The sequence below is a fragment of the Triturus cristatus genome, chromosome 9 (genome assembly GCF_964204655.1).
Source record: "Triturus cristatus chromosome 9, aTriCri1.1, whole genome shotgun sequence".
NCBI classification, from domain to species: Eukaryota; Metazoa; Chordata; class Amphibia; order Caudata; family Salamandridae; genus Triturus; species Triturus cristatus.
In genome coordinates, this window is record NC_140592.1 from 717,185,844 (window position 1) to 717,211,413 (window position 25,570).

General features: G+C 41.8%; 1 protein-coding gene across 3 annotated transcripts in view; it reads right to left on the reverse strand.

Moving 5' to 3' along the window:
* Positions 1 to 25,570, reverse strand: part of LGALS12 (galectin 12) — a 197,004-nt gene that overhangs the window by 121,565 nt on the left and 49,869 nt on the right. The window lies entirely within an intron of this gene.

Sequence of the window (25,570 nt, forward strand, 5' to 3'; positions counted from 1 at the left end):
CTTCCGCAAGAGTATTAGACTTTGCTAGATTGTGGATAATGCCCACGTTTGCCCCCACCCACAGTGGAGGATGTTTACTGTTCCCTCATTAGGCTACGAAGAGATGCAAATTTAGTACCAACTGGTTGATTTTGCAAGAGCAAATACTTTTTATTTGTGCCCCAGAAAAGTTATCTTCTTTCACACTCTGGTCAGCCTCTCATAATTGGAATTTGTGAAAACATACTTAAAATGTATTAGTATTACATTCAGATACACCCATGAAGAGAAATTATAATTACACGTGATCACAAATGTAGCCACTTTGAATCAAGTATGAATGTCGTTTTCGATTGCTTGAAGCTTCACGTGGCACTGTACTGGACACAAACCTTTCAAGGCCTTTGACAACCTAGAACCTATAATGCTTCCTGTTGTACATTGCACCTTTTCCAGCATCGTAACCACGCTTTCAAACGTGGCAAGCGAAGTGGGATTTTGTGAGAAGAGTGGAGATAGTATTGGGTATATAAAGGATATCTTCCCTCCAAGGCTATCCTAAAACTTTTTTGGGGGGGGGGGGGGGGAACAGCTCCCGACATTGCGAAATTGGATACGTTTTTGGTTACAACAAGTTTGTCATGTGGTCAGAATACATTGACTTGTATTGAGAGGGATATTGTGTGTGTATATATATATATATTCACTGAAAAAACCATAGGTTTCAGACATGTTCTAGTTAGCGGAAATTTTACTGATAAAAAACCAATGAAATTCCCCCGTTATAGTTAGTGCAGGCAACTATAACTCACGCGACCGCAATCCTCTGCTGATGCTAATACTGTATTTAGACACTTATTTGCCCATGTCTTCTTCCATAAATTTTTAGCTATACATATATTACAAATATTTTTTTTTCATAAAGACACATATGTCATCAGCAGAAGATTGCGGTCGCGTGAGTTATAGTTGCCTGCAGTAACTATAACGGGGGAATTTCATTGGTTTTTTATCAGTAAAATTTCCGCTAACTATAACATGTCTGAAACCTATGGTTTTTTCAGTGAATTTGCAAGGTTTTTTAAATGCTAATTCCTAACTATAACGTGTGTGAAACCTATGGTTTTTTCAGTGAATTTGTACGTTTTTTTAAATGCTAAGTTACTTTACGCCATTCGTGGCGTGCACGCCCACTTAACGCAGTTCGTTCCGTGCGCGCACGGTGCGCTTCGCGCACCGTGCGCGCACAGTGAGCACGCGGTGCGCTTCGCGCACCGCGCGCCCACTTTACGCAGTTAGTGCCGTACACGCAAGGTGGGCACGCAGTGCGCTACGCGCACCGCGTGCCCACGTTACGCACCGTGCGCACATGGAGGACATATTATGCGCTTCCTTGTGATAGGTAATCTGTTAAATTTAATTTGTAAGTGATGACAATAATATGCCATGCACAGAGAGTGTTTTTTTTTTTTTATTAAAATTTTTAGCGTAAGCGTAATCGGCGAAATTTTCAAAAAATAAAAATTTAGCGTTTTTGGCCTTGGGGGATCTTTGAGGACTCAACTAACATGGCTATGTGCATGGGCGCTGTCTAAACAGCCCCATTATATGTTTTTTGCCTTTGTTTACAGCCCCCCCCTCAGAGTGCGAGAGAGAAAATGGCGGCCGCCGCTTCCTGGTTTCGACCGATTCGAATGTTTACTTAGATGTAACAGCCAATCAGAATCGCGCTCGCGCACGCCACCGTACGCGTACGGTAAGCTTACGGTAAGCGTACCGTAAGCTGGCTCAGATATATATATTGATTTAAAGGCTATTTTCTCAGAATCTACTGAACAGATTTACACCAAACCTACAAAAGGCACTTCCTTGACCTGAGGACTACCTCTCTGCCAAATTTCTAGTAATTCTGTTCAGCCGTTCGGGCTGTAGCCCTGTCTAAAGGTCCTATGGAAAAATGCATGGGAAAAACGCGTTTTGGGACCCCCCTTTTATCTCATCCCCCGCTTGACAAATCCCCCCGAGACTTTCAGGGTAGGAGCGGAGCGTAGCGCCCCACCTATTTTGAGAAATTCGCGAGGATTCGTCGACCGGCGCCAAAGTTATTCAAAATAGAATGTTGCGGATTTCCTATGGAAACAGGGTCCTAACTATAACTACCTACTGGCGACCGCCAGTAGGTAATATATATATATATATATATATATATATATATAATAAACGGAGCATTGTGGTGGTGAAACTTCCACAGGAACGGGAAGTAGGGCAGTACTCTGTAAGACGGCCCCAGGTGCAAGAGACAAAGGAGAAGTCTGTGCAGGGGAATGGAAATGGAGAAGGACCTAGCACTGAACTTAATGCGAGCCATAACGAACCAAAAGTTTAAAAAGTTTAACAGCGTAAGAGCATTTACTATTTGTTGCTCCTTCATACTGCTTACATTGTTTAAAGCTAATGTATGGTTATATTGGTGCACATAACTGTCATCAGGATAGGAGATTATTGAACAATAAAAGGAAGGCGTTTGGTAGGTAGGACTGGGAAGTGGCCAAAAGCAACAATCATTGGCAAAGCCAATAGGTCTCGCCTTTGGGACTTAATGGCTTTGCCAATACTTTTCAGCCCCGCTGAATGCGGTTTGTCTGAAAGTTTTATCTCCGGATGCACAAACAAGATCACACACATGTTTGATGAGGGTTAAAATACAGGTAGAGACTGAATGCGAGACGGTTTTAGTAACTTTTGATCTATTCAAGCGAGAAATATTTTTTTGGGGTAAAATCTGTAGATTATGCATCAGATGATGAATTTGAGTGGTAAATTCATAATTATGTGAAATAAGCCAGGGTCGCAAAATTTTATGATTACAGTGGCCCCGACTATTGCTTGTGCTCAACACAATTCAAATATTTTTTAACTAAGTATTTATCCATTCATTTATTTTAAAACAAGAGCTCCTTGGGACGGCTTTGAAAATATTAGTTTAACCATCAACAAACGTTCTGCTCGATAAACCATACCATGCACATATGCAAATATTTGTGATTGTAGAAGTTAGCTTTGTATCATCTGTTTACCCAGCCTTGACAAAGGTCCGGGTTAGATCCGTTAGCCGCAGTGCTCGAGTGATATGGAACGTGTTAAGTGACATCTAAATACTACCCTAAGCTGAACCCAGGTATGATTGAGGAGTCTATGTGGTCATAACGAACAGACAGAAACAATGAAGCGGAAATGAGAACCTGTTACTTTAGCTGAAGTTGTAACTACAATTAATTTTGTAAAACTGTACTAAGAAAGCACATTGAAAGAAATATTGAATTTGATAGTTTAACAGTGATCTATGGAGGGGTGAGACCTGAATCCAAAAGCAGCCTAGCTAATTTAACATTTGGTTAAAAAAAATATATATATATATTTAAATAAACACTGCTACAGACTGTCTGACCCGCCATTATCAGAGAACTTGTTTTGACATACAATACTGAAATGCAAATCCCAGTTTCAATCCATAAAGGCATACACCCTCTTAAGGAAACACAAAAGAACCACCTCGAAATCCAACGTCCATTCTACTATGCCAAGAGATTTTGCCTAAGCAGCAAACTGTATATTAAAGTACAGGCTTTGGCGTCAGATAAACAGTCATGTGGTGTGAGTTTCCTGAGAGATGTGGCTAAAAGAAAACATGCACTAACAGTGTAACAATGATAATAAAAAGGGAAAATGGGACTGCCAGTGCTGGGATCTGAATCAATAAAGTAAAGCTGCACTCTTACCCTAAACATTCACCCCGGCGCTATAAAGGCCAAGTAAGCGGAGGATTCTTGTACATGGTGATAGCAGAATGTAGTAATGAAGATCAGGTAGCCGAAGTGTAGTTTAAGATAAATAAATTATCTTAGTTGCAGGTTGGTAAATCCATGTAAAGCAGCCTGCCAGCTACTCAGCCCATTCGCCAACTGTCCACTTCACCTCACAGGCCCCCAGTATTTGCCTATAGTCAAATGAATACATCAATGCGCGATTAGTTGTGGTTATACAGGGCTCAAAAAATCCACTTGCCTGCTCGCTATGGTGAGCCAGATTTAATCAGGATGAGCTAATCTTAGAGCCTACTCGCCCTTTCTGGCAAGTAGGAAGACAAACTGACTTTTGACCCCGGTCTCTGAAAGTGGAGCAAATGTGACAAGATAACAAGATTTAAAGACCTATTTATTGCTCACAAAGCGAATGAGCAATAAAATGCCTTTAAATCTTATCTTGGCACATTTGCTTAGCTTTCAGAGAGAGAGGTCAAGTGCATTACAGTTAGGTCGAGTAGATTGTTTAAGTTACTAGACCTGCAGGTCTAGTAAAATTTGTATGATTTTTCAAATTCTGTAATAGCATGAACCTTATTGTCCAGGCAAGGAAGCATCTAAAGAAAACTATATATTTTATCTACTGGCGGTAATAGTTGGGACCTATTTTCCATAGGAAATCCGCAAGATTCTATTCCCAATAAGTCTGGCGCCGGTTGATGAATCCTCGCGATATTTTCCAAACTTTTGGCCAGCTCCGCTCCTACCCTTAAAGTTTTGTGGTGATTCGTCACGCGGGGGCCGAGAAAAAACACGTTTTCCCCATGCAATTTCCCATAGGATCTGTTGTCGCAGCTACAGCCCGAACCGCTGAACGGAATGACACCAAATTTGGCAAAGAGGTGGTCCTCAGTTCAGACTCGTGCCTTTTGCATAAATGGTGTGAATCCGTTCAGTAGTTCCTGAGAAAATTAGAGTTAAAAGTACATATATATCTATGGCCGGGGAGGATCCGCGCACCCTCCCCGAACCGAGCGCGCACCCTCCCGATCGCGCGCTGAATGCTAATTGGCTATCGAGTGTCTGTCTACATTCGAAACCAGGAACTGTTGGCGGCCATTTTCTGCCTTGGTAGAAGCGAGGCTGAAGAAGCAAGGGGAATAAGTGTGTAAAACATATAAAGGGGGCAGAGTGGAAATACTCTGACCCTCTAGAGGTGCTTAGGACCCCCTGGGGACCCCTTTTTTTTTTTTAAACGGCGAAATGCACGCAGGGTGCGCGCATCCTACTGCATTGGTTGCACGGATTCTCTCGCGTTTGGTGCGTGTATCCAAGGAATTTTTTTTTTTAAAAAGACAAATCATTGGTTGTATTACAACTTTCTACACTGAAAGGTAGGGTGTATATTTCTGTTTGTTAAAGGCATGATTCCGATTGGTTAACAAAAACAGTTTGTAAGGATCATTATATATGATAAGCTGATATGTTGAAAAGACAATCACACTTGCTGTCTTGTTTAGCAACATTGTGTGCTGAACTTGTGACCTGTGTGCTCAGTGCAGTGTTCCATGACCTGTTTCTATGGTAACAGGCAGAAGGCAGATTGGGGGGAAGGGTTGAAATGTTTAACCAATAGAAATGTGTTTGCTTTTGAATTTGTGTGTGAAGGATTGTGATTTGATGCTTACATGTACATGTGTGGAAAATGAAAGGGAAACTTTTCCATTCTTTGTTTTTGCTGAGAGGTGCACAGTGCAGAGATTCTGTAAAAGAAAATCTGGTGAGTGACTGATATACTTCTTAATCTACAAAAAGGTGAGTTATTAAATTGTGAGGGGATGTATGTAGACTATTTTGATTTTAATCAGACTAATGTATTTCTCCTGCTAAAGTGTAGGGAGTACTTTTTTTCTCTATAATCTTATTGACAGTGTGTGTGCATGTAGAAACCATTCTGTGATGAGCATTTGTGTTTTTCATGTGTTTGCAGACAGATAACTGTGCTGTTTTTATATTTTGGTAGAATTAGAAACCAGTCATGGTTTATAAATTTGTGAAATTAGTTATGTTTCTATACTAAAATGTAGTACTCCTTCTAGATGAAGAAATGTGTTTTGGTATAGTGCAAGGGATAGCGTTGGTCTAGAATCACACAGTGAGTACGTGTGCATTTGGGAACCTCTGTGAGAGAAGCATTTGGTAACATCGTGTATTTGCTGACAGATAACTGTTATAAAACCGGTCATGTTGTCAAGTTTTAGTAGCATTAGAAGCCAGTCTTTGCTTATGCATTGATAAAATGAGTCATGCTTTGTCACTAATGTGCTGTACTTTAATATGTAGATTGTGTGCAGTCTCCTTATCTCTTGCACAGTAGTGAATGAGTTTTGGTAAGCTGCTAGGGATAGTGTCGCTTGTCTAGAATCACACTGAGTCTGTGTGCATTTGGGAACCACTGTGAGAGAAGTATGTGGTAATATTGTGCATTTGCTGACAGATAACTGTTTTAAAACCTGTCTTGTTGTCAAGTTTTAGTAGCATTAGAAGCCAGTTTTTGCTTATGCTTTGATTAAATGAGTCAGGCTTTGACACAATAGTGCAGTCCTGAAATATGTAGATTGTGTGCAGTTCCCTTATCACTTCCACAGTAGTGAATGATTTTTGGTAAACTCCTAGGTATAGTGGTTGTCGTCTAGAATCACACTGTCAGTCTGTGTGCATTTGGGAACCACTGTGAGAGAAGCATGTGGTAACATTGTGTATTTTCTGGCAGATAACTCTTAAAACCTGTCATGTTGTCAAGTTTTAGTAGCATTAGAAGCCAGTCTTTGCTTATGCGTTGATTAAATGAGTCATGCTTTGACACTAATGTGCTGTACTTACATATGTAGATTGTGTGCAGTACCCTTACCTCTTCTAGACTAGTGAATGAGTTTTGGTAAACTGCTAGGGATAGTGTTGCTTGTCTAAAATCACACTGAGTCTGTGGAAATTTGGGTAAGGATTGTGATCGAAGCATTTGGTAACATGGTGTATTTGGTGACAGATAACGGTTTTAAAATCGGTCATGTTGTCAAGTTTTAGTAGCTTTAGAAGCTATTCTTTGCTTATGCATTGATAAAATGAGTCAGGGTTTGACACTAAAGTGCAGTGCCATGTACTATTCTCTTCACTGTGCCAGAACTGAAAATGTAAAAGTTTTACCCAGGCACTGTCCTGTCTGATGATTTAGTCAGTTTCCAAGTACTCATGTTGTGAACCATACATTACCACATAGTCTGCTTCAAATATCTATGCAGTATGCATGCAGTCTAACATACTATAAACTTGTCTTTCACATCTTCAATTCCCTAGTCAGTATCCATACAGTCCAGCAAACACCCTGCCACTCCCTTTGCACTCCCCTAGTGACCCATTCAGTACTAAGTACTAATCCATTCCCTGCGCCAAAAGCCTACCACTTATAAATTCACCCAGGCACTCTCCTTGCTGTACTCTAATCATTCAGTCAGAACCCAAGTACTCATTCAATGCCCCAGGCCTTAGCACATGGACTGCTTCAAATGCCTATCCAGTATGCATGCAGTCCTCTAACCACCTACACAGTTGTCTTTCACACCTTCAATTCCCCAGTCAGTATTCATACACTTCTAGCAAACACCCTGTTACTCACCCAGTGGGTCTCCTTATGGTACTGTAATCATTCAGTCAGTTAGCATGTAGCCTTTTAGTGAGGTAGGCTTTAGGGCATGAACTGCTTCAAAGTAGTATGCACTATGCATGTAGTGTTTTAACGATCGTCACACTTGTGGTTCAGGGCTATAGTTTTAGTCAGTTTTTATATAAAATGTGTTTGTACAGTAATGGAATAGTATAAATTTGAAAGTTATTTATATACATTTATTTGGGATTCTTTTTTACAGATACAGAACAGGAGTGTTTCTCATCTGTTTGCACTCTTCTCGTGCAAGATTGTTTGGATGAGGGGTCCTTCGGTGTTTCATCATACTTGCCGTGCGAGTATTTCTTGTTAGGATCCCCTTGCAACAGAACTCTTTTGCAAATCTTGCACGTGACCAAGGTGGCATTGATCTTTGTTTGCCCCTCGGAAAAAGTAACAAATGTCAACACCACTGAGGGAAAACGTTGTGGCATGGTGCGTCCTCCAAAAATTCATCCTTAGATTCGGTGAATATTTTAAAGCGACAGCATTTACAGTTTTTGTAAGTTAAACTTATAAAATTCTGTTAGCTGTAAGCATTTTATATATCTGTGATTTGTATCTTGTGGTATTTTGTTGAGAATAGCATGTTGGTTTTTTTTCAACAATCTTTTTGATTGTTTTTTTTTTGCCCACTGTTAAGTGAGGAGTACGATTGAAATCACTATTTTTAGTGAAATTTAATATATTCTGAGAACAGCAAAAAAGGCAAACAAATTACGTTATGGAAATTACGCTGTGTTGTAAAAAATGTATTATTACATGTTATAATTTTTTTTTCCTTTTCTTTCACAGATCCAAATTTTAAAATAAGCAATTTATATGAATTTAGATTGGAATGAAAATCTGAAAAAAATGTATACCATTTTTTATTCCTATTACTGTGAAGGTAAGTTTAACTAAGTCTCAATATGCAGAATGAGGAGGTCTGCAAGAAGCTACAAAGTTGAAACACGTTTCTAAAAACACTGTTTATACCTATGTAGTTTTGAAATCTGACCATAATCAGATATCATGTGACCTGCAAAAAAAGATTTGAGGGGTTCCTAATATTTCCGATTGTAGCTATTGAAGGACCGCAATCATTTTAATCATTCTTCTTTGAACATCTTTGCAGACAAACCTCTGTGCTTACCTTCTATCATTCGCAAGGAATTTCAAAACCGGAAATAAGTCACTTTTTGTAACATAGTTATTGTGCAAGACACTCTTTCATATTTACAAAGAGAGGAAAAGGCACTCTGTGTACTTTTTATACTCCATGTAAATACAACCTCATTATGCACACCACTTTGCATTGAAAGGGTGTTCTATAAGTGCACTGAATACTCATAGAACAAGACATGTCTAGATTTATCATAAATCATAAATCTCGATGTATGTGAATGCTGCACCATTCTAAAATTGGTGAAGGAAAGCACAACAAGTAGAATTGTTTTCATTTCTCCACATTTTTATATCTTCAATGCATGCTGAAATGTTCAGCATACATTGAAGGAGAAAAATGCATTTTCCCATTGTTTTTGTGCAGGAAGGTGTGTCTTCCTGCACAAAGGCAAACAGCACATGACACAGATATCCTTGCACTATGGTGCAAGGGTGCCTGTGTCACCACATGGCTGCAGTTTAAGCAGCCGTGCAGAGAGAAGCATAGATTTGCAACATATTTATGTACATATGTTGCAGCCCTGTGCTTCGGAAGTACTACAGCACACTGTAGTTAAAGAGGTTACTGTGTGATGCTGCAGCACTCTCTCATAGTTCTGCACTTATACATTCACCATACGCTACTAATGCATTCATTCACTCAATTACGTACTACACATACATTCATCTAAACTTTCACACACTAACAAAGAAATGTAGCTCTTTTTTTTAAACCAGGAAAGTTAGACTTTTTTTTCTTCTTTTATATTTTTTGGGGGGGTTTTCTGAACAATGTCGTTTTTTGGGGTTTTTCTGCAAAAAAAATAAAAAAAAAAAAAAAGGAAGAAGAAGAAAGAAGGAACCAAACAATGAACTTCAGGAACAATAAAAAAAAAAAAAAACTAGCAAATGTGGCTTTCTTGCCGGCGGCATATCAGATCGATCGACTGCTCACCGTAGCACAAAGTCGCATTGCACTTAGTGCAGAGCACTTTTAAATATTGAAATTGAGGACGGATGTCCAAATTTTGGGCTGATGGATGCACTCTTGAAGTGCTCGGCTGCGATGAGGTGGAAGGCGCAGTAGCAGGAGTGTTTCTCATTTTCTCATCTGTTTGCACTCTTGTCATGCAAGATTGTTCGGATGAAGGGTCCTCAGGTGCTTCATCATACTAGCCATGCCGCACGAGTATTTCTTGTTAGGATCCCCTCGCGACAGCACTTTTGCAAATCTTGAACGTGACCAAGGTGGCATTGATCTTATTCTGCCCCGCGGGAAAAGTAAAAAATGTCTACACCACTGAAGAAAAAACGTTCTTTGCGTGGTAACTCCTCCAAAAATTCATCCTCAGATGTATGAGGAGATGCAGGTGATGCCTGCTGCCCTGAAGCCATTTTTAGTTGAAAAAAGTTAGAGCCAAGTGTAAACTTAGGCTAAAAAAATCTTCTTTACTGCAAAGAGATGCTCCTCCAAAGAAGGTCAAAGAAGAATGATTGAATTGGGTGGGGTCTTTCAATAGTTAGAACAGGAAGTGTAATGAACCAATCAAATCTTTTTTTGCAGGTCACATGGGATCCGCGCACCCTGCGCTTACGCAGCATGCACCCAGCGCGGATTTGCGAAATTGAATTTAAAAAAATGATAGGATTAGATGTAAAGATATATTAGTTTTAAGACTAGTTTACAGTTTGTCTTCGATTAATATTCACATGAAATACATATATGTTTTTTTAAATGTTAAAAATTTCGCGGGATCCGTGCACCTACCGCGTCAGATGCATAAGCCGCATCGCGGAAGCGCGTAAACGTCACGTTACGCACATCGAACGTGTCGCGTATAGGCTGGGAGTCGCATACCAGTCGCATTGCAATCGCGCACTAAACATGTACCCAACGCATACCATGCGCGGATGCTAGCGCGTAGGGATCGAGAACGGTGCACATAGGGTGCGCGGATTCAAAAACATGGAAAAAAATATATAAAATAAAGTTTTGAACATGTAGTTAAAAAAATATTTTAAAAAATATTTTTTTATATGTTTGAAAAACCCATTAAATTTATAATATTTAATTTTTAAAAGAATTAATTGAAAAAATAAGTTTAAAAAAATGGTGATCAAAAAAGTATTTTAAAAAAAAAAATTAATGAAATTGACACTGAATTTGAAAAATATAAAAATTCAATCAAAATCATAAAACATGATATCTTCAAAGATAAGTTAAAGATAGGAATTAACATTTAAAAAAACTTTGAAATTCACTGAAAAAACCAAAGGTTTCAGGGGCGTTATAGTTAGCTGGACATTTCCCTCATACAAAACCCTAGAAATTCCCCCGCAATGCACTGCTGATGACGTCACAAATTACATGACTCATGACATGGTCAGTGACATCACTGATGACATCTCAAATGACATCACTGATTACGTCATCCATGTGATAAATTAGTGCATCTTCTCACACCCTAATATAACCTTTGATACACCGACTCAAAATTTCAGACGGCCATTTTGAAAACTATAGATACTCCAATACCAATAACTACACACCCACTCATTGACTCTTAGGTCTACATACTTCTCCACTCACTCACCTGTACAGTCACTCATACTTACAGTCACTCCGTACAAGACTATAATATGCATTTATACACCTATATAGACACTCACACACCGCCAATCATCCATTGAGGTACTGACACACCTAGTCAGTCATGCAAATAATTAATCACAGTCCAATCTACTCACCTATACAGTTAAACACACTCAAGTTCACTTACTCATAAAAATACTAACAAATTCTGACGCTCTTATACGAATAATGATACAAGCACACACTCATCCATACAGCCACTCCCACAATCACACACTCTCACATATAGGTAGTTATATACTCTTACACACATATACACTGCATTTCACATATGTAGTTACTGACACGTACAACTGAGATATACATTCAATCACTAACACACCCTTACATACAGTCACCCAACCATACAGTCCATCACAGTTGCACTCTTAAAACCCATGCACACATAGCATCACCCACTCTCACATCTATGCACAGAGTCACACATACCCTACCCACACAAACACTCAGGCACCCATACAGATACTCAGACAACCAATCAATAACCCATATAGACACTCATAGCTATTCACAAAACCATGCAGCCACTTATACACCAACACACAGACACATACATTCACACAGTTTAGTCACTAGTCTGCAGTAAGATACATTTAGTGACTCACTTATAGAGTCAGTTACGCACCTAGAAAATCATCCATTCACACACTTATACACCCACTCATACACCCACTCATTCTTCCATTGGCCTTTCACTATAAATATATAAAACATATTTAAACATTACAGAAGCACAGTCACTGGATGACGTCATTTGAGATATCATCAGTGATGTCATTTGAGATATCATTTGAGATATCATTTGAGACGTCGTGAGTGACGTCGTGAGTGACGTCGTGAGTGACGTCGTGAGTGACGTCATCAGCAGTGCATTGCTGGGGCGAGAGTTATAGTTAGCTGAACTAACTATAACAGGGGAATTTCTAGGGTTTTGTACGAGGTAAATGTCCAGCTAACTAGAACGCCCCTGAAACCTATGTTTTTTTAGTGAATATATATACATATATACACACACACACACACACACACACACACACAGAAGTAGTTTTGACAGCATTGTTTAGAGTAGCATATGGGAAGGAAGTCATGCAATCACAGTGTGACCTACTGACTAAATCTATCTGGCTGGAAGAACAATAAATGACAGCGTGGGAATCTCAGTTAATGAAAAGAAACATCAAGGACATCACAGAGGTGTGTATACAATCTCCATCGCTAAAGTGCAGAGAAAGGAGAGGAGAGTTTGTCGAGGTAAAGTGACATTATATTAGCAGCAATCCTGAAGAAAATGACACTCCTTTGAATGAAGCTAAAGCGTTCATAATATTTGAGCCAATTTCCATTGGTCAGCCTCAAATGCAAAAAGCGGGCCGCCCCTACTCCAGATAATTAAAATACATTGCGATCCTATCCCTGGACCTCACACTACGACCCTAATTAAGCACAAGGTCGTTCGTAAGTATCGAAGCACCAGTTACATCACACAAGGTAAAGTTTTTTTTTTTTTTTTTAAAGCCACAGGACGATTAAATGATTTGCCCATAATCACAGGATGTTGAGACAACGCCGAGAATCTAACCTGGTTCCCCCAAGTTGGCAGCTCTACCATTTAGGTCACATCCTCTCTCAGCATAGGACGCCTCCAAAACAAACAAGCTCATCTGCAGCAGCAGCTATCCGTGTCCCGAGGGAAAAAGTACCGGCCCTTCGATAGTGAAAATACTGTGCGGATTCTGGTGTGGAGCATGACGGAGCAACTCAGGGTGGGGAGAGGCAATTAAAAGCTGCAATTTGCAATTAGTTTAACTCTGCTTAACAGAAATAGTAGAATGTATTCCTGTAATGAAAGGAGGTAAGCCCGTGCACGGGGCAGGTTACCCAAGGTAGATGGGTTGCCCTAATTTCAAACGGGTGGCACGCTAACGTGCATCACCACAGAAAGGAGCACAGGCGGATATCAAAAAACATTGAACATGTGTAACGAACAAGCAACGCCCTTCCCTGTTACACTGCCAGCAGGATAGACTCCAACATCAATGATAAGCTCAGAGGGACAAATATAAAGTTTTAAAAGATGTGGATGCCCAGACAGAGGCGCAACTAGAGCCAAATTTCGGGGGGGGCTGAGCAAAAATTTCGGGGGGGCTGAGCAAAAATTTCGGGGGGGGCTGAACTTTAAGCAATAGGCAGAGTGGAGCTGCAGGGGCTCTTAGAAGGACTGAAACAACAGCGAGGCCTCATTAACATGCAAATGGTCTTTTAAAGACCTGTGAAGTGCTCGGGTGCGGCTTCTTTTTTGTCCGGGAAGGTGTCTCATCCCGGGCTGCCACACACGACGGGGGGGGCTGAAGCCCCGTGAGTCCAATGGGTGTTGCGCGCCTGTGCCCAGAGCTAAATTACACAAAGCACTTCCATCTCCCCTTGCGTATAAAAAGAAATATGATCTTGCGTAATGCAACTGGAGTTCATTTAAAGCGCTCAAATACCTACTCGGCGCTTTGCCAATGTACAGGGGCAGAGAGGGCAACAACAGGAAGAGAACAAGCATTGGCATAGCCAATAGGTCTCGCCTTTGGGACCTTATAAGTGTTTAGCCATGCAACAGTTGCATAACTAAACACTTATAAGGTCCCAAAAGCGAGACCTTTTAGCTATGCCAAGTGGTCGTGCGGCCGCAAAAGTGAAAGTGATCGCGATCAAACATCAAAGCGGCCGTGGGGTCGCTAAAGTGAAAGTAATCGCGGTAAAAGTGGCACGCGCGTCCGTGCACATGCACTGTAGCCCTAGGCTGGCCTGGTAGCACTTTTTGGAGCCCTCTCAATAAGTCTCGCCAGACCAGTGCATGCGCTGGGTCAGGCGAGACCTAAAAAAGGAGGAATGCAAAAAAGGAGGAGGATTACGAAGTGGAAAAGGGCTAGAGAGTGCCTCTGTGAAACCCTCCTCCATATGGCTAACAGCAGTGCTGGGAGGGAAAAGAGGAACATTGACAGGGATATGGGAGACAACCTGAAAACACAATCATTTGGAAGACTTTAACACATAAAAAGTAGCACCAAAATCGGAAGAAGTGGAAGGACACGTGGTACTTGGTCCATGATCCAGTGGAGGGCCAAACACAAGAGGAAGACTTGACACACTATGCCCTGACAAAAGGGAATGACGAAAAAGAGATGCTGAAGCTATCCAATGCTAAACTAAAGGTGGGCTGGCAGCCCACTGAATGTAAACAAAATGTTTTGAATAGACCATGCATGCACCATCTATGTGAGGATTGCCAGAAGCCAAAAGCATAGACCATTGAAGGTTGAACACGTGAGAAAATGAGTCCCCCTGATCTAGCCTCCAAGACAGCTTCACTAGCCTGTCTAGGTTTAACTGAAGATTTGTCTAAGAACACAAAGGGATCTTTTGGTGAGTGAAAGTTATTTTCCCACCCCTCCTCCACCAGATCATTTAGAAGAAACAGTAACTGATTGGAGCCCTTTCCAGCTTTCAATTTCCTCTCCTGCCTACCTCCACCAGATGAGTTGTGAGCACAAGGCTTGCAGACCTGTTTGCCTTCAACCAGAATGTGAATGTACTATAAGGAATTATGATGGGGACCGGCCAGTCTAAACATAGCGACAGCCACAGAAAGGGACACCTACTCACACTTTGCAACAGCAATATGGTAAACACATGTGTAAATATCTATAGGAGTGAGTGGGACTCAATCAGGACGGAAGCTGAAGCACAGACCCCTTGACATAGGGAGACTAATCTGCAGAAGAGGCTAGAAGACCCAAGGAATAAAAGTGACACCACATAGGAGCCAATCTTTATCCAGTGGCATGACGAAGTGAATAACATGTAGTCTGTAGTATGAAAGATACTCGGGAAAAGTTGAAATACCAAATTAGCGCCCTTAGAAAGGGCTAGTCCACCCCCTCTTTACACATTTCCCTAGATCACTGAATAGCACGAGAAGAAAAAGTAAGTATACAAGGAAAGAGGATATGTTGGACATATTCCACATGCCGGACGATGGGCTGTGGGCATTGCTGGTGCGGCCCTATAAATGGAGCACTATCTGCAGGACCACAAGGAGGTAACACGGAAGGGAACACTGCAGATCGAACTGCACAGCAGCCGCCTGGAAGGCCTCCCCTTCTCTTCACTCAAGCAGCGCTTTGAGCCAGTGGTTGCTGGTGGGACCCACTGGCACTCATTTTTCCTCATCACATATTGACTGTGCGCAAGAAAGGGAAAAACGCACAAGCAGGAAGGAAAAGAGAAAAATAAAGATGTTAAAAACCTCCTATGGGGAGAAAGCTGGGACAATCAAGAATGGAGTAAGGAACAGCAGGGTCTGGTAGTGGATTAAAGTGGCCTGCTGTAAATTCAAGACGAAGCAGACTGGACATTTGGAGTGCTAATTGTTATAAGCACAGACAGAGCATAACTTTGGTCAATCACATTCATTCTTTTACAAATTAAGCACAGCATCAAACAATACCGATAAGTCGCCCCTGAGCACGCTCTATTCCTGGAACTACTTTCGTCTCCTTGGTCAGAGGACCTTTATTTGTTGCATGAGAGGGAGTAAACTAATTACAAATCCAACACCAGTGTAAGAAAGTGGTTAATCAATAAGACTAAGGCTACTAACGTAGTTGAAGGGTTGTATTACAAACTCAAAAAACAAACTTATATAAATGAGTCTCGGAAGCCTATTATAGAAATAGAGTAGTATTACAAGAATGAATCTTAACCTCCTTAAAGTTCAGTCAAAATATTAAGAAAACTTGGTGGCTGCAATACAAAAGACGAGGAAAAGACTCTGGAGGTTTATTTGCAGAATACGATCTTTTTGCCTAGTCATTAGTATTTCTAATACATCTCACTTATCGTACCTCATACTAACTTTAGGGAAACCCTAGTAAGTTATGGGAAGCAAGAAGCAGGTGTCAGCATCAAGGAGTCTTTCATAAAAGTACTCCAAGCCCACCAAGCATAAGCATGAAGCCAGGCAATAGGAGGAATCACATCAGAGGTCTGTACCTCAGAAAATCCTAAAGGATTCTGCTCTGTAATAATACAACATCTATTAACACACAAGCATTCAAGGTAATCAACGTCATCACTTTTCAGAACATTTCCATCATCCAAGGCAGAAATTCGCAACATTCAGCTCTTCCTCCACACTCTCGATGAAGCTCATTTGATTGTTTTTGAGTGTCCCTCTTCGCCATGAGAACTAGTTTCCCACCTCGCGAATACAATTTAACAATTTTATGCCAAGAAATTCCTCCTGTACTTTACTATCGCTACAACGTACAATGCCTGGTTCTAGCCAACGAAGCCTTGTATCTGCACCTGCAGAAGTGAGAACATTCAACCAAAGCAACTCTCACGTGAAAGTTAAACATTGACTTTCAGAAGCTTAGGGCCTGTGGTTACGCCAAGTTAACACAGAAGTGCACTCTGACATTTAAATATACGTGCACACAATTTCAAATGAATGCATGTATGAAATATTAAGCTGGATAACTTATGGTTACATAACAATTGTGTGTTACATTTAAATCATTTGCATAATTAGGACTAAGAGCTACATTTCTAATAAAATTATCAACATTAGTATGGATGAGTATGATATGTATTAGTATGATGGAGCAGGTAGTGCAAAATTTTGTATACCTCCTATTTTGCATGGAAATACTAATTAGATAGTCTATTAATTATAATATCAAACGAGTGCTGCATGTATATTAATCAACAACAAAAAAAATACACGTGGGATACTGCTATTTGCATGGCTAAATAACTCGCATGTAACTAAAATCTGTACGCATATTAACAGTATATGTGGTAATTGTATATTGCATGATATATTGCTTTGTGATGTTTGCATCTTCGTGGAGGATCGAAAAAGGTGAATGATGGCTTTAAATGTCGCTATATGCTAGATAAATACTAACACAGAAGGGGATTAGTAAGGGGTTAACATTAGAATCATCATTTCTATATATTAATTATTCTTTTGTGCTTGTATCGCTTAAGTTGACATCTGGGCCTAATCCAAAATGGCCGCTGACACCGTACACAGAAGTGGCCACCGTCTCGTGAAGAGCGGAGTCAATTGCGCATGTTCGGACGGTATCGTGAACTTCTTAGCAACCCTTACACATCATGTTCCCGGTCAAGGATAAGAATTTGGTGGTCTGCCAAGATAAGGGAACAATCAAGAATACAACAGACCGGAACAAGCCGATACTAATGTAGACTAGTGACCTCACAACTCGGACTGAACGGAGACTCTGGGAATAAGAATCGGACGATCCCAACCACCCAATCACCACTGTTCTGGACCTAAAAATGTATCTTCTTAACCTGATATTATTATATAAAGGGTAGCAGAATAGAGAGGGGAGGGACGCCTTTTCCTGATGGTCCAGATGCTGCCTGACCGCTTGATGACTGCAAACTTTCCCAAAATCCACAGGCTACAATAGATGCTTGCACGATTTCTGGTCCTTTGATAAAACGTGGGACTGCAATGTGCTGAGCAGAGGACTTTGAGCCTTGGCCTGCTTTATTCGGACAATTTACGACAAACTTGGCTATGCAGAGCCAATGAATTAGAGGACCCCAGATAGCCAGATTAGGTAAATATGATGTTCTGCGATTTACTTAAATTGATCTCGAAATTCTAAACTTTTGACCAAACAAGTGAAAATATAAATTATGAAACTATAAACAAATATTGATTAACAAGAAAATATGAGTTTGTGGTTTTTCATTAAGGAAAATAAGGATTCTGAGTCTTAAATGCGTTTTAGCTGGTTCTAAATCACCATCAACCAATCCAACTAATTGGTCCGTCGACCAAGTGGGTGGAATGCCTTGATGTTTAGGATTAGGGATCTATAGGCGACGAATGCTAATGTATATTTGTAAAATAACTCTTCTCTCCCTATAGGTTATAAGGTGTTCTCCCACATGTCCAGCGCAAGAATTGTATCATCCCTCCTGTGTGCAGACTCGTGAGAGAGACACGTATGAGTGTTGGTGTTATGGGCCCCACCAATGAATGCATGTGTAAATGAGTTAGTGTGACGGCGGGTCTGCGACGCAGGGAGGATGGTTGTGCTCTCACTCTTTCCCCGGATTTTGCGCTGGATCATTATATTTAAAATCATTTGCATAATTAGGACTAAGCTACATTTCTAATAAAACTATCAACATTAGTATGCACTCATTAAATGAAGAGTTATCATGGGCCATTTCATTAATACATTCAAGATCTCCCCCTAGTTTATTAAAAGTTAGAACACACAAAATTAAATAAGTATTCATCTGTATAAAAACAATATAAATAGTAACAAGTAAAGGAGGATCCCTTCTCCATTTTAGGGGCTACCCTCTGGGTAGGGATAAAGTAGTGATTCAAGTACCATGAACCCCCTTTGACCTATTGTGTATAAAGAAAGAATCAACCAACATTTGTGAAATCCTGACTCTTTCAAGAAGATTTTGAGTGTGCTTGAAGTGTACAGACTCAATTGGGAAGATGTGAACCAATTGTTGTGATTGATAGGGCCAAGTGAGGCAAAAGAGATTGGTGGATAAGGCGCCATGGCAGAGTATGGCAACTGGGAATGATGGAGAATTGAATGTGGAGAAGGATGTGTTGTTGAATGCAATCCCCGAGATATGTCTGGTTAAAATGGACTAATAACATTTCCAACTGTAAGCAGAATAGGGGAGAGGCGTGAGCTAATTATTTGGACATGCACAAGGATGTGTTTGAACGATACCCCATCGAAAGGAGATCGCTCTGTAAGCTGTGGGTACTGCCTTGATGCAGAGATGGTTACCAAACCTTTAAGAATCAATTGACCACTGTATGTATTGAACAACAGTCTAAGAAATGTGCAGAGGTAGTGACAGTCACAAACCTCTGTGTTCAGTCACAGGAAAAAAAGAAAGAGAATGCTCAATTAAAATTGATGTAGGCGAAATTGCAGAACATGCAGGCGGTGAAGAGGAGTAGGACAAGCCGTGCCAAAGTGGAGGAAGCCAAGGAGGTCAGGGAGGTGGGATAGCTAGAAGAGGAAGCAGGAGGGGCCCGGGGTCAGGAAGGTCTTGTTTGGATGAGGTCAGCTCTTACACTGGAAGCAAGATTGTCCAAACACTGCTTTCAATGTACCAAGACCTCTGTATCAACTTAGGTGCTACCAAGCAGTGCAGAAGCCCAACCACAAATTTTGTGAGAGAGGTTCTGACTGCAAATTGAATACATTTAATAGCAGTAGATCATAACAGCCCATATGCAGACGGCATCATCCGTGGTAAACATACCACTTGCCTTACTGATACTTGCACAAGTCACGTGGTCTAAAAACCTCTGAACTCCATTCTCTGGCTTGTCCATAGCTTCTGTTGGTATTTCCAGTCAATGAGTTACCTAGTACAATAGAGGTCCTGTGTCCATTTCTCTGGGATATATTAGTGATAAACTTTCTTACTTTCTCAGTCCCACTTCTCCGACTAACCGGTTAGACAGAGATATTTTCTGCAAACTCAACGTGTACAGGTTGTTGCAGGACCGTAGGTCTATCAAGAATGTGGTTATTCCCTGTGGTCCCTAAACTCGTTACCATTCGTTCCTGCATCCCAGCCAGTGCCCACTGATTCACCATGGTTGATTGTTGCTCTGCCGTTTTTTCCCATTCCCATACATGAGGGGGGAGTCAGTATCTCTTCTCGTTCAGAAGGTCTAAACTTTTGTGGACTAGACTCCCACAAGCATTTACATGATCTCTGCTAATATTCTCCCAGGGCCTAAAGAAAGATGTTGGTCTTCCTCCGGGGGGGGCTACGGTGATTGAGTATGCGGACCATTTACTGCTGGCACCTGTTACTCTAGATCAGTGCAAAGGAGACTCAGTTTATCGAATTGGAAACAAAGAACATAAGACTCTAAAGGAAAAATAATGTTTTTGCCTTTTCTGAGGAAGATATCTTGGTTATGAGTTTTTTACTGCAACTGTCATCAATCTTCTGAAAGAGTTCACACATTTCATAAGTTGTTCAACCCATAACGGTTTCCCAGGTATGCACCCTTTCTAGCAAGAGCCCTGGGCAGTAAAAATCACAATTCTCTTTATGATCTTTTGATTTGCTTCCTGCTATTTTGCGGTAAACTCTAGGTAGACTCTAGACTGCCAGACATGTTGCGTTCCATTTTTAACAAATCACTTCCTTCCACTTGAATGTGTGATTTGATAATGCACACATACGACCTGCTTGGAGACCTTATGTTGTGTGAATATTATCCTCAAACATGTAACATCCAACACTAACCAATAGTTTGATACCCAATGTAAAGGCCATTTCAGGTTCCCTGTACTTGGAACAGCCCGTCTTGTTCGACTCCAAATGGCCTTTAATGATGAGCTCAGGGAAGGCATCTGACAAAACCAGGACACTCTTTAGTGCAAACCCCCTACATGCTATAAAGTACCTTCATTCTCCTAAGTCAGTGTCCCACTCCCATCTATTCCCAACGAAGGATTAGGCTTGGGATGCCGGAGCCACCAATCTGCAGCCTCCTACCCTAGAAGAAGAGTTGCTGGACTGCTTTCTGGTAACAGAAGTAATCTGGACCAGAAAATAAGAGATGGGCCTATTCTAAATGAACGTTTGCAGAGAAGATGCCCAAAGCAAAGGAGCTACCTAGAATCCACAAGGATCTTGCAGAGACAGTTGACTCAAGAGTCAAACAACGTCTGAGCACTTAGTGGGTCAGGAGATTTGGTGCAGACATTTATGGTCTCAAGTTTGGTTTAGGCTGTACTGCCCCTTAAAATCAATACGGACAAAACCGACATTTTGGTATTCGGCCCTCAAACCTCTATTTGGGCTGCCACCTGGTGGCCTGCAATCTGCAGTCCACTTCCTGTTTCAGTTAAAATGGCTAAAAATCTGTGAGTCCTCTTTGATAAGGGCCTGTCTTTTGACCCCCAGGTGAACTGCAGTTAGTACTTGCTTTTACATTCTTAAAACTTTGAAGAAGGTGCTGCCGTACATTTCCTCGGAGCTACATCTGCCCACCATCATTGCACTAGTTACCTCCCCGTTAGTCTACTGCAATGCATTATACCTAGATGCCAGCATAGGTTCTCTGAACAAGCTTCAAGTGGTGCAAAACGCAGCGGCAAGACTTATTCTTAACATTCCGAAACACCAGTCCACCAGGGAATTAATCCATGCTTTGCACTGGCTTCCGATCAGGAAGCGCATCTCCTTCAAGGCTCTCAACTTGGTGTACAAACCTATTGTTGGAAATGGCCCTTTTTGCAGGGTTATCCCCAAACTTTTTGCTTTTTACGCCTATTTTTTTCCTGACTTGTTTGACTTGATTTTAGGACTCTGGGCACTTCACCACTGCTAATCAGTGAAAAAGTGCATATGCTCTCTGTGTAAATTGTGTTATGGATTGGTGTTTCCATGATTGGGCATTTGATTTACTTGTTAGTCCCTAGTAAAAGCACTGAGTGTGCCAGGGCATGTAAGCCAAATGCTACTAGGGGGCAAGCAGCACAGATTGTGCCACCCACGAGAGTAGCCCTAAAAAAGTAAACTCAGAGCTGCCATTCCAGAGTCTGCGCGCAGTTTGTAACTGCCATGTCGACTTGGCAAGTGCACCCACTTACCAGGCCCTAAACCTTCCCTTTTCTACATGTTAGTCAGCCCTAAGGTAGGCCCAAGGTACCAATGTGGGCAGGGTGCAGTGTATGTGAAAGGTGGGACATGCCCTGGTGTGGGTGGCATGTCCTGATAGTGAATTACAACCCATTTCGTTTTTCACTATTACAAGGCTACCGGTTCCCCAAAGGACAGAATGGAAAGTTGGTTTATAACATCTTCTAAACATAACTGGCCCTGGGAACTAGGTGGAAAAATAAAGTTTAGTATGCCTGAACTCGGAATCTAAAGATGCATCTTTTAGTGAAGGTGATTTTTACATTCTGCGTTTGAAAATACCACTTTTAGAAAGTAAGTATTTTCTTGCTCAGTCATCTCGTGTCCCTCCTTTGGAATGTGGATTGCCGGTCTGGGTTTTGGATGACAGAAGGCTGGGGAGCAGAAGGGCTCCAGATAGTCGAGGTAGGGTCAGGAAAGGGCTGAATAGACCTTGACTGCAATGGGGGAAAGGGGAGGAGATTTCCTTGCACCTCAAAGGGCCGTCTCCACCTCCTGCCAGGAATTCACACCAGAGAAGGCAGAACTGGTTCTGGCTGGGCACAGACACTCTCTGCCTAAGAGATCAAAGGATTTTGGGATATAAATATTGGGACCCAGACCCCTGAACTTTAGAACTCTTGTGGATCAAGAAGACTGCCAAGAAGAAGAGCTGGAGAAGCATTTCTAAAAGGTACTGTTTGCGGGTCTTCCCGCCATGGTAGCTGGCCCGCGACGCCGCGGTCAGTCAGAACAGTGTGGATTGGTTTGCTCACCACGACGTGATAGCTCCATCCGGCACTATCGACATCAAGGAACTATTTTTAAAGCATATTTTGATAAGTGAAGAAGATTTTGAAGTACTGTATTGTGGATTTTTATCGTTTTTGGTCGTCTTAAGTATATAAAAATATTGGATATTTTTCTAAACTAGTGTGGTGTCCTTTTGTAGGGCTTACACTGTATTACTGTTGGTTATGTGCAAATGCTTTACACACTGCATCTAAGATAAGCCTAAGACAATCAATTGATGGACGGAATGCAGAACAAATTAAAACATTCACCCCCAGTCAAGAGATCTGGGTTCAATCGATCATTCTTTTGCTCACCATGCCACCCCAGTTTAGACCTGGCCATATGCAAATCAGTCTTGACCCTGTGCCTCATGGGAACAGTCCAGCCCGAACTGCCAAACCAGGTCCTCCCTGGACCGGAAACAAGCATCCTAGGACCAGTTTAGGGGTTTCACCCCTCTTCAGCCAGGATAGCTCGATTCCAGTGGCACAGTGAGCCCAGGACCCACATCTGCGCATACCTAGCGCACTTAGGGTGAGAAAGCAAAAGACACACAATTGATGGACAGAATGCAGAACAAAATCAAAACATTCACCCCCAGTCAAGATATCTGGGTTAAATCCATCATTCTTTTGCTCACCATGCCTCACCAGTTTAGACCTGGCTATATGTAAATCAGTCTTGACCCTGGCTTGGCAGTTCGGGCTGGACTGTTCCCATGAGGCACAGGGTCAAGACTGATTTGCATATGGCAGGATCCAAACTGGAATGGGATGGTGAACAAAACAATGGATTTAGGCCCAGATCGCTGTACTGGGGTGAATGTATGATATTGTTCTGCATTCTGTCCATCAGCTGTTGTTTTTGCATTTGTCACCCAGAGTGGGGCAGGTATGCCCAGACGTGGGTTCCGTGCTCTCCATGCCACTGGAATCAAGTTATCCTGGCTGAAGAGGGGTGAAACCCCGAAACCGGTCCTAAGAAGCTTGTTTACAGTCCAGGGAGGACCTGGCTTGGCAGTTTGGGCTGGTCTGTTCCCATGAGGCACAGGGTCAAGACTGATTTACATATGGCTGGGTCCAAACTGGAATGGCATGGTGAGCAAAAAAACGATGGATTTAGTTCCAGATCGCTGTACTGGGGTGAATGTAGGATATTGTTCTGCATTCTGTCCATCAACTGTTGTTTTTGTCTAAGATAATCCTGACTGCTCATGCCAAGCTACCAAGAGGGTGAGCAGAGGTTATTTTAGGAGTAACTCCCTTATCCGGACTAGAGTGGTGGTTTCTACCTGGCTTTGGCACATGCCCTAGCCTGCCAAAAATCCCATTTCTAACACCTATGCATGGCAAAGGCTCACCACATCTCAAAACCTTGTTCCAATGGTACACACCTGGCAGAGCGTCGAGATCCTCTACTCACAAAAGACTAGCCTCTCCCAGATTCCGTAGGTCTAAATGAGGTGGCCGCTCATTCTCAGTGGTGGCGGCTAAACTCTGGAATTCTTTACCCCCTTCTATCACCACGGCTGACTCGCTCCAGACCTTCAGGAAGCTTCTGGAGACCTGGCTCTTTGCCTCTTAGCTGGTTGTTGGTAGTCTCGCTTTTGTTTTGCCCAGCGCCTTGACACCTTTTGGTTTTAGTGCGCTTTATAAATATCACCCTATCTTATCCCCTGACCATTTCAATTCTACCCAGAAAAGGGGACACATTTTCTCTTTTCATCAATGGTTCCTGGGGTTTATTCTGTTTGCTGGATTGTTCATCCTAATTCTAAATGTTTGATCCTGCTCTGTAAGACCGGTAATCAAAATATTAAAGAAATACTACATTTTAAAGATGGGTTGGAACATGACCCTACAACTTACTTCTCCAGCTACATGTGGAAGCCATTAGTTGCCCTTAGGAGCTATCCTCATTAGTGCAGCAAATCCAAGGTCCCCAGAACTCAAATATGGGAGACCCACTGCAGCCCAATCAGGCCTGCCTTTTCCTACGCAACTGAAGATGGACCTTTATTACTCCAAGCAAGTTCCATAGCACCTTTGCTACGCTACTGGGTGCCCTCATCATCCACAAACGTGGCCTACAAACAGTCAGTAAAGAGATAGGGGCCTATGAAGGTTGGTATCTGGGAGAGTCTGTTTTGGAGCCCAGCTCTTAACCGGCGCCTACAGCTCACCTGCCAGAACATGGACTTTAGAAAGCAGCTGTAACTGGTACAAGTCTTATTCAGAGAGTGCCCTATAGCACCCTTCACCAACAAATAGATCCTCGGTGGCCTCGTTTACTGGACACTCAAGTTTGGTGAAACATTTTGTGACCGTCACTTTTGTGAGTAAGGAATCTTAGTCCATTTTCAGATGGGAATAGGGACTTTCGGATTTTATTTTTTATGTTTAGCTACTTCTGAACAGCTTGTGCTCAAACCCACAGAAATATCCTTCCAGATGCCACAGACCCTTTAAAACTAGGACAAACAAATGAGTCTACTAGATATATTGTAACCGTGCGTCTTATGCCTTTAGTCACTAAATTATGTTGAATAAAGCACCTAAAGTGGTCTAGCGACTGGAGTAATCACCATCTCTGGCCCACGAGACAACATTCAAAAGACTTCGATATTAAAATGTCTGTGCCAAGCCACCTACAGAGCCTCTGGCTGGTCTACATCCTATGCAGCTGGGAGGGGGGGGGGGGGGGGGGGGAGAAACGGGGGCAGGATCACTCTCCCCATCTAAGGCG